Consider the following 14572-nt stretch of genomic DNA (forward strand, 5'->3'; position numbering starts at 1 on the left):
GTGAGTCCATGGAGGAAGTTGGTACTACCCATAATTCCGACACAAAAAGGAGAGTAGTTCATGAAAATATCAATGTGCCATATGTGGCATGTGGCATCTGTTTTATAGCAAGACCCATCATCATTATTATTATTATTATTATTATTATTATTATTATATTCAGATTGTTAGAATTAATGATAGAAGTAATGCATGATTTTTCGAACTGGAGATAAGTGGCCAGAAAGTTTCCAATGATGATAATATTGTACCATTTGTAGAAAAGAGCTAGGAATAGATTTGTTAGTTTTCTTCAAAACATTTATGAATTTTAACAAAAATAAATAAATAAATAAAATAGAATAAAGTTGAAGCCTTCTGTAATACCAAATAGTCCTGGAAATGTTTTCAAATTAATAGCCACCTCATGTTTTCGATGTGTCCCTATTCCAATACACCTGATTGACAAGAACAGGCCACCAAGCATCTATGCAGAGCCTAAAAATAATGTATTTCAATAAAAACAAAACCGTGAGACCCCCACGATACCATAAGGAATCCTAATCAGAATTGCATTCCAGAGCTGATGCTTGAGTTCGACAAGTAGCTTGTCAGATGTGAGAAATTATTGTGAACCAACACATGAGAATCCTACACTGTAACTGCTATCAAGAAGGAAAGGATACAAAGCCATACTGGTGTGTTTTCAAGTGCCAGGAGCCACAGTCCAAAGACTAAATAATTGGGATTGCAACTGCATGGTTGTATGCCTTTGCCAACCGGCAGAGTTGCTTTTAGCATCAGAGTCTGTCCAGACTCATGTATATATAAACGTGTAGTGGAGACTGCTCAGGAAAATTAAGGAATGGCGGATGGCCTCTGCCAAGCAGGGAAATACGAGGGACATGGATTTCAGTGCTGTGAATAAACATGGACATGGTAGGAAATCAACCTAAGCCTGCCCTAGCAAGGATGGTGGAATGAAGGGGCCAAAATGCATCCAAGGATCACCAACCGAGGCCACCCTGATGACACTGAGCTATTCTGGTACTAACACACAGATGCAGACATTCCAGCGGACACACTGCTGGTCTCCATGGACACCACTGAGGGCCGTTCCTCGCCTCATAAAAACCCGAGTAGCGTTCGAAGTCACCTAGACATAGTAGAGAGCTTTCACTGATCAATTGAGAGACCAGATGACATGAAACGCACATATGAAGAAGCTTCGAACTCCAAGAACACCATCTGCCCAGGTCAAGCATGGAGGCGGGATTGTAATGTGTTTTTCAGGCAGAAGGTTAAAGTAAACAGCGTCAGAAGAAGACCGCAGTAAAAACCATGCATCTTGCAAACAAACAAACAAAAAAAAGAATTTAGGCCAAAATCAGACCTTGATTCCATCAAGTTTGGTGGATGGACCCGAAAACTGGAGAGATATATCAACAGAGCATCGCAAGCTGAAAGACCTTGACTGCTGTAGTCCTCGAGGAAATGAGCCAAATCCTCAAGATTCCTCTGATTGCAAGTAAGGGCTTTGTCACCAACTACTCTAAAAAGGTCATGAATTATTCTGAACATGGCCTTTTTATTAAAAATACTAAACTCAAGCCAGACATAGCTCCCCTCCTCACCCTTTTGACATAATTCTCACCACCTCTATGTGTTGAAATGTGGAATTCATGTTGTGACTGTTGAAGATTTCGTGACTGCACTGTCTGTTTGGAGGCCTGCTTGTGACTGCCCTCCTGTGTGAGTCTGTCTTCCATGGCGCATGCTTCACACTCAGGGAGATTTATGGTAATCTTCACAGAGGGGAGGCAGGACTGTAATCCCAAAGCTTGTGATGTGGCTCAAATGTGGATCCCTCTGCTGTGATAAGAAGCGTATTTATAAACGAGGCTAATTACAATCATGGAACGGAGTCCGACGAGTTAGAAAAATAATTGAAACAGTCTAAGTACTTGTTTTTGTTTTACAAAATTACTGAAAGCACAAAAAAGAGATGAAAGAAAACAGCACACATTAAAGAACATGAAATCCCTTTTACGTTGAGTTTCGGTCCATCATGTCAGCATTGAAAGTCCAAACGTTTCTCTTTTGAAATCTATTATTACAATTATTACAAAGTACAAGTATGCATATTAATCTTTCACTACTTGCCGATTGATCCAAATGTCTTTGAGCCTAATTTATACTCCATACGCCAACGACATGCAAATGCCCGGTGCCATGCATCCCTATTTCACGATCTGGTTTTTTTGTGAAGTTAACAGAACATCAATGAAGCGAAAGTGAAAAATGAAGTTGCTTCTTACAGCCGGTGGGAGATGTGTTTTATGTGAACAGCAAGGGCTCTTTGCAATAATTTAATTTAATTGCAGAGTTTTATGGAGTCAAGGAATGTAACTGTCCTAAATTATACACATTGAACGAGTAAGTCATTATTTTGCTGTGGATGGGTCTCTGAATGGAGAGTCTCATTTGTAATAGTAAACCAAACTGTGGAACGACTCTGCTGGGATAACTGATTAAGTACAGCAAAGCATATATTTTTTTCTCTGTGGTGGAATTTAGCTTTGCTGCATTGGAAGGGGTCGAGTGAAGACAAAGCAGGTCACACAAGACAACTGAATTTTTTTCCTTTATTTAAACAGTGGAGCACTTCCACTTTTGGCTTTTTCTTTTTTCACATCAACTTCTAAATTGCACTCGGTAGCCGCGTTTTCCTGCGATGGCACTTTGTCACATTGTTTCCTGTCCCCGGTATTCACAGGGAACGGCTGACAGCGGGGCTTTGACAGTTTACTTACATTAAAAGCCCCAACATTCGAAGCTGCTGGTATTGCTGTGGCAGGTCGTACGGATATGGAAAAGGTCTAAAAGGTAATGATCGAAAGAAGTGCGGTGTGACCCAATTAGGGTCTGAAGAAAGGCGAAGGCTTAATCCTGTCTTTTCAGCATATTCTTATATATGTGCGTGTTTGCGTGTGTGAAGGATTTTATGAGAGACTAATCAAGCAACTCTTCGAAAGTGAGTGAAGAAGCACTTTCGAGGTACGGTCCAGTGGTGATAGACGGGGTGAAACAAATGCAAATTTTGAAGCCAATTAGGAAGCTATTCAACCAAAGGAGGTTTTGGCTCCTTTCAGACATTCAGCATTTATTTTTCGGTACTTATTCAGTTTCAATTGCGACTCATGTCTCAGTGGCTGGGCCATTTTTATCCCCCTTGTGATGTTTGCTGTCTCACATTCTTTTTTTTTTCTTTCTTTTTTTTCGCCTTGAGATGAGCCACTTGCTTGATTGAGCGTCTGTTATCCAGAAGCTTCTGGAAAGCTTCTGAAAATGTATAAACTGGGCCTGAATGACTGAAAAAACTGAGGATGATGTTCCTGATATCACATTAACAATTAACCCCCACAAAAAAATGTACAATAGGAGTATTTATGTTTTAGGATAAGCCCACCCCTTGCAGAGCCTGAACCACAATAAGCTGCATCCTCAGTGGAGATGATGTAAATCAACTGCCTTTCAATGATGCAAAGATGAAGCCCAAGCCATGATACAACAGTATTGTCATTTATTTTAATTTAGCATCTTGTTTTTAGCTGGTAATAATATACCCACAGAAAGAGTATCTCAAAAACATTTTTTTTTTCTTCTAATGAGATAATGCATTCAGTCTCTGTCTCACTCCAGTCATTTTTATGGCTGCATAATGTGATTAGACCATAATAATGATAGCCCATCTTTAGTGGCTTACATTCAGAAAAGATTAATAACTTGTGTGTGAACTCTTTGCTTTCCTTTTCCTTTAATTTCTCATAAAAATGCTAATAGAAATGTGTCTACCTGAAAAGAAACGCACTCTGCATTTTGCAGATTTTTTTTTTTTTCCGAAGACGAGACACATTGACAGCTGGTCCATCTGTTAGTCGACCTGGCGTCCAGTGGGAGGTCAGATTGAGCGTGAAAGTGAAAAACATGACATGCAACATGCTTGGTGCTAACAGCCGACATGCAGCCACAGCCTGTTGTGACAACATGTTTCAGAGGTCTGCACCGTTAGCCCCTGTGTGACTTCCGTGCGACGCTCCAACTTGTTAAACATGAGATAGCATTTCACCAGACATCTGTAACATAAAGTGCCGTTATTGTCATGGAGGATTTCGGCGCCGTGCGCAGCCACTTGGCGTGAGTTAATGCAACTGTCAGGAGAGTCGTCAGGGCTGCACTTCACCCCTCTGGAAAGGTCAGGGATTTCCTTTTGCTGGAAATAATGTCACAACAAATTCTTTCTTTTCATTGTCAATGTATGAGAACAATGCAGAGAGTCAATGATGGAGTGTCATTTTCTCGGCCAGTTCAGAAGTTGAAGCTCTTGTCAAGTGTTTTTTTTCTTTTTTATATATATATTTTTTTCTTCATGTTGCTGATTTAAAATGAGCTTTTCCGTTGTTACTAATGGCTCTGAGGTGACTGTAGACCGACCTCGCTGTTAACAAGTCACACTGCACAAACCATGTGTAGCACGTGGCTTTGCTGATGTATGAGCCCCCAAAATTCTTAATCATCTAGTATGAAGCTCAGTTCTGAATAAAATCCTTCTGCATCCACTGAGCAGACAGACTAATGAGCGACATCAGGCTAGCTCCGCTGGTCCAAATGTCTGACGATTTAGTCGCTGGTGTTGTAGGAAGTAGTTTTTGCCTCCTCTTGATATGTTGGCAGAAAACAGTTTAGAGTCTGTCTTACTTTTGTCTTTCTCATTAATATTAGAGAATCTCCAAACATTGCTCTTTCTCTCTTCTCTAATGGTTAATGACACACAATGCCGTATTCTACTTCCTGGATCGTGAACCTTATAAACATAAGTCATGTAGAACAGGGCTAATTTTGAGGCTAATTGGCGATTCTAAAATTGATAGATTTGGATAAGAATATGAGTGTTTCTGGTGGTTGTGTCTCGGTTTGCCTCGTGTTTGAAGAATTGAGAGAAACCTGTCTTGCATTTGCAAATCGTTAGCTGGGATTGACTGTAAAAGGTAGCTGCAGATGGTTGATTTGTTTCAACTAAACCTTTTTACACCCTTCAGTTCACTGAGAAAATGAGCACTGCCATGCCAATTAACTGAAAAGCAAATTATTTGACCAATAAATCAAAGCTGTTTTCAGTGGCATCAGTTTAAAATGAATGAATAGATTTATATTCGGACTGTGGCTTGTCAAAAGTTTAAATACACTTTGCTTCCAAGCCAAACTGTTTCTTCCGACTGCAGATACTTCTAGAACTAGCAGAGTATTGTTCCCCTCTACATAAACAGAGTCCAACCCTCATCATCTCGAAAACAACCCCCCCCCTCTCCATCTTCAGCGTCCCTGACGGGCGTCTGCAGCAGTTTGTTTAGGAAGCGGGGGGGTGTTCGACTCTGTTGCTTATTTCAGGCGTTTAATAATTGAGAAGCTGGCGTCAGCCCGGTTTAGTTTGATGAAAGTGCCATCTCGCTGGTCGGCACAGCTGGCTGTGGCTTTCATTACGGCTCTGCGCAGCGCCAGCAGTCCCCATGGAAGCCAACGTGTAGGAACAAAAGCCGGCGCTGCACTGTATACCCTGCTGCGGCTACAATTCAGAGAGGTATTGTAAATGCTGGCGCACAACAGTGCTGAAGCCCAGCGAGAGATGGTTTCCTGTGTGTTTCACTGGGGTCCTGATTTTTTTTTTTTTTTCTTTTGTGGCAGAAGAAAAAAAATATCAAAAAATCAAATGAACCCTTGTAAATTCTCATTCCATTGTAAATTGAGACTTCTGCCTCAGTTGAGGCCAGCTGCAGCTATACAGAGTTTTGCTGAAATCAGCAATACTCATTCGCAACCATTTCATATTATACCCAATGAAAATGTAAGTCGCGAGATATTATATCAGCTAAAATATCTTTTGGAGAGCAAAAGTCCCAAAATGACTGCAAAGTACTGAAACTCCGCTGCTAATACAGCCAGGTAATTAAAATGGAGATTATGCAGTATGCATTTGCCTATATGGTATCTCATGTGACTAATGATGCATTGTTTTTAGATTAAAATAGTAATTACCGTGCAATTAAAATGTGTAAGGGCTACACTTTTCAATTATTATTCATGAAAATCACAATTGTTCCTTTAGGCTACATAGACAAACAGCAAGCAATGAGTTTGAAACATGAGGACAACTTTTAATCTACAGTTTGTTACAGAATTGATGAAATAGTAAAACGTGTTAACCGGGTCTGGATGGCTTCTGTCCCTTTGCTTGCCTGTAGTTTTCATTTGCGAAATTCAGATTTATTTGCGGTAATGACCCCATATGTTTCATAACTTCCTCCACCAATGCATCCAGTTCCATAGCATCACATTTCATTTTGTGCTTGTGTTGACTCACCGTTCTGTCCAATCACTCTGTAATGTATGACTCAAACAGAAAAACATGGCAAAGATACCATTTCCAGGAGATATTGTGTAAACAGGCCGGATGAAAGCTAAACTAGATTTGCCACTCGTGGTGTTATTCTTAGATGAACACCCACAGAACGCATACATACTGACAGGACAATCTATTTGCTTGATAGAGTTTAGAATGCTTTAGTATCTTGGTAAATCAAGTCTGATGTAGTTTTAAACTCCCCGATGTTGCTGGTTGATAAGTTCCTCTCTGTATGTGAATAACAGCCCCGTAAGCTCCTCATTTAAGCATCTAAGCTCCTCATTTTGTTGTTATTTTTACCCATCAACAGTTCTGAGCCTGGATGAAGCGGCTCATCCCGTCAGGCTGAAGCGCTGACGTGAAAGTACACTGTTATGCTGTCAGCCGTATCACCAGGCAGCCCGTCCCAAACCAAAACACTGTCATAACTTTCCTCAACGTGTGTTACCGAGATGTCCGACGCTGCTGTCACCTATTCAGAGATACTGTCAGTGCGTCTTCAATCAAATGTTTACCCGAATTAATATTTTCTGACTCGATGTCTGATTCAAAAGTAATTGTAAGGGTCTTCACATCGTCCAAGTTTGTGACTGTGAGCCAATTAAGCATTGGAACAGAAAATGGATTCAACTGTTGGCGCAAATATGTTCATGGCAGTTTCTGATGCACGAGACTTCTTTTGAAAGGAGAGTACTAACCTTTAGCTGCTTGTCGATACCAAATGCTGCTTCCAGAACGAAGCCTCGCTCATACTCCATACTCCAACAACTGCAGAACACTACTACTGCAAACAGCCTGAAAGGCTCCCATGTACTCCTGCGTCTATGGACTGCCCTAAGACTGCTGCTGAGGCATGGCGTCAGATAATGATCGCTACATTGTACCTGGGAGCTTTTATGAGCACATATACGCCGTGCAGTATCGGACCCAATACCCCGTACTGATTTTGGCAGTGGTGCATCCATACATTTTCACAAAGGTGTGATCAATATTACCTTGCGGGTCAGTGAAGGGTTGTCTGTGGAGAGTTCCACATCATCCGAGGACAAAGTGAGACAATTATTCATCATCAGTAGTGGCTAAACTCACACTAAGTAACTCTTTGTGGTGTACCTTGAAAAATACCTGATCCACTATTTTTCCACTATTGACAACTGTAATTCTAACCAAACAAAGCCACCCACATACTCCTACTGACACAAAATAAATCCAGATTGACCTTTGTGAGTTATGGTAGAAGTTTATTATCCCAAAAAGGCAATACACAATGTTGTTGTCTTGCTGTAATTTGTCCAAACTGTGAAATCTGACTGGTAAACTCATTATAACCAGCATTAAATCGTAAGTAGTCATTTTCACGTTACCAGCTGTTGAGAGAAATTGATCTGAGAGTAACCAACAACAAAACGGCTGAAATTACCAGAATACATCAGCACCAGCTGTTGATGATGACCATGTAAGTAACCTAATGGTAATCAGACAGTCTAATTCAACACAGCTGCTGTGTGTGTGTGTGTGTGTGTGTGTGTGATGTAAATGTAAATATATTTCTTCTTTAATTATATCATATTCAATTATGACTATATTGGTTTCTCGATCACTGGCATCCCATCTTTAAGTAAACAATTAATCGAAAATGCTTACATTTTTTGCAAAGATGAAAAAAACATACAAACTGGAGCAATAAACAATTTTAATATGTTTGTAATTGTAACAAATCGAAAAAGGCAGTTAAGCAGTGCTTTGATCCCAGGAGATATTTCAATGTTTACCGGCTCTGTTGCACTTTAAGATTGTTGAAATTTAAAGTGTACAAATAAAATACACTTTAGTGTCCTTACTGTCAGAATAATGTAGACTGTCAATTAGTCACAGAAACATTAAGTTCAAGTATATTTTGAGACAGAATTGGTGTCAAATCTTCTATGAATGGTTCATTTTGGATCCCATCCTATCTTGTAATAAATCTCTCACTGTTAAATTGAAATGTAAACAGAATCTCCATCTATGCCGATGACAGTAATCTGCATGTTGATGTTTATTTATTTGCGGCTCCTCGCTGACGATCTCCCATTAGTGCCAAAAAAAGACATCAGTGAAGATCCTGCGCCGCAGCTCGTGTTTGATAGGAGGATGAGCACACAGCTGAATAGATCACACTTTATTGGTGGAAAAGGAGAGAAATGCATTGTTTAATATTGGGCTTAGAAAAAAAAAAATCACCACTGTCATCATTATTCAGCAAAATGCAGCGGATTAAAATCCAATAACAGCGTGTGAAACTTGTGGATATAAACTGCTTGCCTGGCATAAACAGTCTTAAAAATCAGCATTAGGTAAGTGAGGTTTGATTGTCTTTCATAAGCCTGAGCGGGCAAATAAAAAAAAAAAAAAAAAGGTTCACTGTCTCGCTCAGGTCTTTCCTCAAGCGCTCCCTGCATCTGGGAGATATTGGGCCGTGCTTCCTCCCCATTACCCCCTCTTTCCCAACCCCCCGACTAGGACTAGCTTTGAAGAGGGAAGGATGTCACACAGCCAGCCCGAGTGCTCACTTTGCATGTCCCCTGGCTAATTTCCCCCTCCAGCCCCGTTCCACTTGACAGGCGTTCCTCCAAAAACCATTTAGAAGAACACTTTCATTTTCCGCTCCCTCTCCCCTTTACCTCATCAGTTTTAAGGAACCATTAAGAGCTTAAGTGCAAGCAGGCATGCACTACAGAGAAAGACCTCAATGAATATACAGTAAGCTTCACTCACACTCCAGAAGCCAGTGAAGTCATCCGGTTTCTTTCACTCGTTCCCCCTCTCATTCCTCTCTGCCGAAAAAAAAAAAAACCCTCGCAGGCACTGAAACAGCTTTTAATATCTGCATTATGAAATCCTCCCAGGTTGTAAATTATTCAATTCATCATTTCTGCGATCAGACGAGATAGAGTTTTAAAAGATTGAATTATTAAGCGGGTATTCTGGTCAATAGAAAGCCTTCAGTGTCTGTTTAATGCCGGAGTTTAAACTCCCGGTGTCTCGTGCTGCGGAGGGAGCCGGATCACGCTGCTTCTGTCGGCCGGCAGCTGAACCGCTGTTAATGGTGGCGCGCGGAGGCTAATGAGGGCGAGATGTATGCCTCTCGCTTGTTCTGACCCAAGTATTTTTCTGGTTGAAGGAACTGAAAAACACGTATTATTGCCGGGGAAAAAAACAAACAAATAAAATAAAAAGATACGACTGGTCGGAGCAGGCTCTGGACGACGACGCCCGGCGAAGCCCTCAGTGGGAAGTATTTCCACTCCTTCGCTGCAACAACCTCTTAACAATCTCAGAGGGGCAATTTCATGCCCTCTTCCCTCGATTGCCGGGTCATCCTCAAAAGAGCTCCCGGCGCGGCTGTGCCGGATGATGATGCATGTACCGAAATGTTGTAAACGTGGCGCTTTACCCCAGGCGCTCCTCCTTATCTCACATGCAGAAATGTAGTCATACACGCTCAGCCCAAGCCCCACTGAGTGGAGTATTATTAGCAGCATCTGGAGCTCGGTTTTGCCCCTGCAGCTAAGACAAATAGGGATCTTCTGTTTTACTGGATATCACAACAAAAACACAGAGAGAGGAGATTGCACATCAGATTTCTGAAAGCATGCAGATCTGTGTCTGTGTCTTATGCTCTGCAGCGCAGCTCAGTCGCACATTATATAAAGGATCCACCCCCTCTTTTGCCCTAAATTGAATTTCTAATCTTGCTACCTGCCCCCCTGTTTTTCCTCTCACCGCGGGCTTTTGGCAGCCGCTGTATACTTCTATCCTCAGACAACAGTAGCATCAACCCACCCACCTTCAGTTGTTCTGTCAAAAGCACACAAACATCAAACTGCAGCCTTAATAACTGCAGAGCCGGCACACACGTACGTACACGCCAACCGAAATGTGCAGATAGAAAATGGAAATAACGGCGCCGCAGAGTCGGAGTAATTAAAAGCAACAACACATCTGCCCACACACACTCTCATGGCAAAACACACATAAAGTGGTAAATGCGTAACGCGTTGTGGGGAAGACTTGTGAATTAATTAGAGGACTGCCAGAAGAATAATTAACAAATAGTGGGTAGTTTTCAGCTTCGCGAATGTGACAGCTTGGAGTGGAAAAGTATCGATGACGACGAGGCTGATAAACATGATGAATGGTGCAAAATGAAGGTCCTCAGCCAGTCTGGTGCCGTGCTCATCTGAGGCGTTAATGTTCGACATATTAAACCCCGAGGCCTCAGGATGTCCCGAATCATATAACTTTGGATTTAAAGTAAAGGTTGTGTCTGATTTTGTAAATGTCAGACGTTGTACAAATGGAGGTTATGATTTGGTTTTGATTATAAAAACAGTGTTATTGCAACATGAATACAATGGATGTGACAAAACTCAAAATCCACAGATAATGCATACAGCCTCTGTACTTTCAATCTGTAACTCAGTCAAAGACGTTTCAAGTGAAAGCAGTTTTTATTTTTTTCATTCCAGAAAACTTTCATATTTATACGGTAACATTTTGAAAAGGATGTCAGTTTGCATGGAAAGGCAGAAGCCCTGAAAGTGATGTAGTTTTCAAACTTTATCTAACAAGGTATTGATTTTCATTCTCTTTTCTAAGCATCCTCAACCATAGACAGTAAATAAATGGACAGACCTTTTGTGACGTCACCCATATAGTTCTCAACCGCCGTTCTGAAGACTTTACCGAGTCCAGCAGGACGTCTCCACATTGAATATTTGAAACCGGATGTAAATGTGATTGGTCCAGCCCATCACGTGACCGCATCATGTGGACAGAGGAGGCTCTGTGATAGGGCGATTTATACACAACTTTAAATCGTAATATAAAATCAACAGATGATTTATGTGAAAATCAGAGTCTGGTGAAGCCAGCACGTTTATAGACACTAGTGCTAGAGACCAAAATATGTTCTGAAACCGGGTGCTTTATATGTTTATTTGCACTCTGAAAATCGGCATTTTTGAATGGGTTCCAATGGGACCTGGGCTCTTTTTGAAACCAGCATCATCGCCCCCTGCTGGAATCTCTCTGGAATTACAGCTTTTTTGCACTTCCGCATTATCTTTATGTTTTATGAGCGGAGGTTGGCGCCTGTCCTCAACTCAAAGCAAAAGACATTGTTGAAACAATTCACTGCAGCGATGGGATTCTTGTGTGCTTGTTTGAATTACCAATCACTGGTCTGCACAAGGAGCTATCCCAGTTTGTATTATTTGTTCTCACTCTCCCAGAAGAAATCTGGAGAGCTGTAAAATTAGGTAATAATTCAAGAAGAAATATCAATTGTGAAGTGGATTGTGATTAATTTTTTTGGATTACTTTGCTCAATGGTGGTAAAACTGAGCTCTGAAGGAAGTGAAATGTTTCATTTCATTTTTGCAATCTTAACGAGGTCCATTAAAAACGCTAGATGCCACCTAAATAACACAACCAGGAAAATGAGACAGAACTTATTTAGGGTTCTTATCTTTCTATGTATTGCTAGGTAGCCTAACATTAAACAAATAAATGGTATGATGACGGAGACATTTAGGAAAAACCAAAATGATCGATATCATTCTGAGAGGATGGTAACGTTCAAATATCATGGAAATACTTCAAGTTTTTTCCTAACATTTCGATTAGGAATCTTGAACAGTGTGTAGAAGAGCCAAAATGTGCATGCATGTCGTCAGTCCATCTCTGGAATTGAAGGTGTTTTGAGCATTAAAACCAATTAACAAGGACATTATGTCAAAACACACTTGACAAACCATCAAACTGTTTAACGGACGTCTCCACCATCACCGTACCTTGTTCATAACCGGTATGTTTCTATATGTTGCTGATAATGGTTCACTCAGCTATGTAGGACGTGGTGGTGCTTGATGCTGTCCTATTATCATGATGGCGTCCTGCGCTCTCTGAAGTGTGGGATGCACATTGGCCGAACCACACTGGAACATTGCAGCTCTTTTATTCACAAGCCTGTAAATTGGACTCATGGTTTTCCACGTGAATGTGAGGCTGGTCCGTAGCTCTCATTCCCTGGGGCATTTTGTGTTCTCGCTCAGTAGCTCAGTGAGGAACTGGAACTCTGGAGCACATGGTTTGGTCTAAAAGTATAGCTTGGATAGTTTTTGGTTGTCTTGTACCTTCAGGTAGCCATTGATCTTTTCTGTTGTTTTCAGTTATTTAGCCATTTAGACCGATTTATGCGGTTACAAAAGTATTCATACACCTTGAAGTGCTGAACGTGAACAGGCTTTGGTCTGAACCATTCCATTGTAGCTCTGGCCATATGATTTCTTGTTGTCCATCTGGAAGGTGAACCTTCTCAATCTAACAGGCTTTCTTCCATCATTGCCCTGTGTTTGGCTCTGTCCAGTTCTACATTCCGTCCAACATGGCTTGTGTGGCGACTAGCAAACAGGAATTCTTCCGAGTTTGTTTCAGCAATGATCTTCTTGTTGCCAATCTTTGATAAAGGCCAGATGGGCTGTTGTCCTGTGGACAGACTGCCCCACCTGAGTTGTGGATCTCTGCAGCTCCTCCAGAGTTACCATGGACTTTCGGGCTGTTTCTCTGGAGTCTTTCTGTATGGCGTTTGCATGTTCTCCCTGTGTGTGGGGGTGTCTTTTGGGGACTCCGGCTTCCTCCGATTGTCCAAAAACATTCAAATGAGCTTAACTGGTGATGCTAAACTGCTCCTAGGTATGTGGTTGTTCATTTCTATGTTGGCCCTGCGACAGACTGGATGAACCCCGCCTTCGCTCACAAGAAGCTGTGATTGAGTCCAGCACCCCACGACCCTGAAAAGGATAAGCGGATTAGAAAATGAATAGATGCATTTTCAGATTCCCCGAGCACCATTGGAAACGGACACTCAAAACACACTGAAAGTGTTGTGATTCCACCTGAGAATGTTGAGTAAACAGGCCTTAGGAAAACTATAATTTTCTTCTTCTATGAGGTCTTATTCTAGAAGGCAAATTCTCATAATGATGTCCATCAAAAAAAACCCCATAACATCTGGATCTGTGATCAAAAATCTATGTGTGGAGCTGTCTGCCCAACGTTTTTTTTTTCTGCTTCCACTCCAATGTAACTGAATCAAATAAGAAATTTAGCAGTAGGGTGAGAAAAGGTCTAAATATTGACATCTGGGAATTTTACAGTCATGACAATTTGTGTGGCTTAACCATGTAATTTCCTTCATTATAATACAGCAAATTGTCCTGCACCCACTCAGCTGAACCCTTTGAAATGATTGCTGGTGGCCTTGGGACTGATATAGCATAGTCATTAGTTGCCTTCCTATCGTGAGCCGTTCCTACGGAGAGGGAATCATCCACGCCCATCAACCCGTTTGTCATATTAAAACTTCCCTCGTATCACCTTTGATTCCTCCTTTGCGGTTTTTATTGCCGACCGTGAGGCAACCGTGTTTCAACCATGTGTGGAAATAAATGCCACAGGAAATCAGCTGTGGGAAAAAGAGGAAAGTAGGAAACCTAATGGTTTTGAGGGGCTATTTATATCTGCGAGAGGTTGGTGGCTAATGTGCAATCAGGTGGAGGTGGAGTGGAAGCCGCTGCTATGCGGAGAGAGAAAAAGCAGCGATTCCTCAAAAAGGACTTGCAGCCGAGACCACCCTCCGATGGCTGCAGAGGGTTGAGCCACAGCTGTCTCTGCCAGGCGCACTGTACTTCATGGGCCTTGAAACTATGTGGAGCTGCACACAGAAATCATTAAACGCTTTATTCATCCCCTCAGAAGATGCAGGGTATTGAGCAATGCTTCCTAAAGTCTGACTTTATGGAGCTTCAGAACTTGGACCATTATTTCCTTGTGTAAAATCCTGCAGAGCTGTCCAAGGACTCCAAGGACAGTCAGACGGAAACCTATCAGCTTAATTCAAATTATTTGCCTTACTTATTTTGTTTTTATGTATCAGCTGAGTTCAGATTTGAACAGATTGATCACATTTCTCGTCTGTTTTTCTTTCTTCACTTACATCTTTCCTTTGCACAGCGCGCACTGTTTTCCCTTCATGCGTTTGAATTATTAAAGTGTGGTTTTCATGAGGGAGCAGAGGCGGTTGTGGCG

At 41.5% G+C, this 14572-nt stretch overlaps 1 protein-coding gene across 2 annotated transcripts in view; it reads left to right on the forward strand.

Moving 5' to 3' along the window:
- LOC115382409 (leucine-rich repeat transmembrane neuronal protein 4-like) overlaps positions 1 to 14572 on the forward strand; it is a 72295-nt gene that overhangs the window by 32280 nt on the left and 25443 nt on the right. The gene's annotated exons all lie outside the window — the stretch shown is intronic.

Source organism: Salarias fasciatus (assembly GCF_902148845.1).
Source record: "Salarias fasciatus chromosome 7 unlocalized genomic scaffold, fSalaFa1.1 super_scaffold_4, whole genome shotgun sequence".
Lineage (NCBI taxonomy): Eukaryota > Metazoa > Chordata > Actinopteri > Blenniiformes > Blenniidae > Salarias > Salarias fasciatus.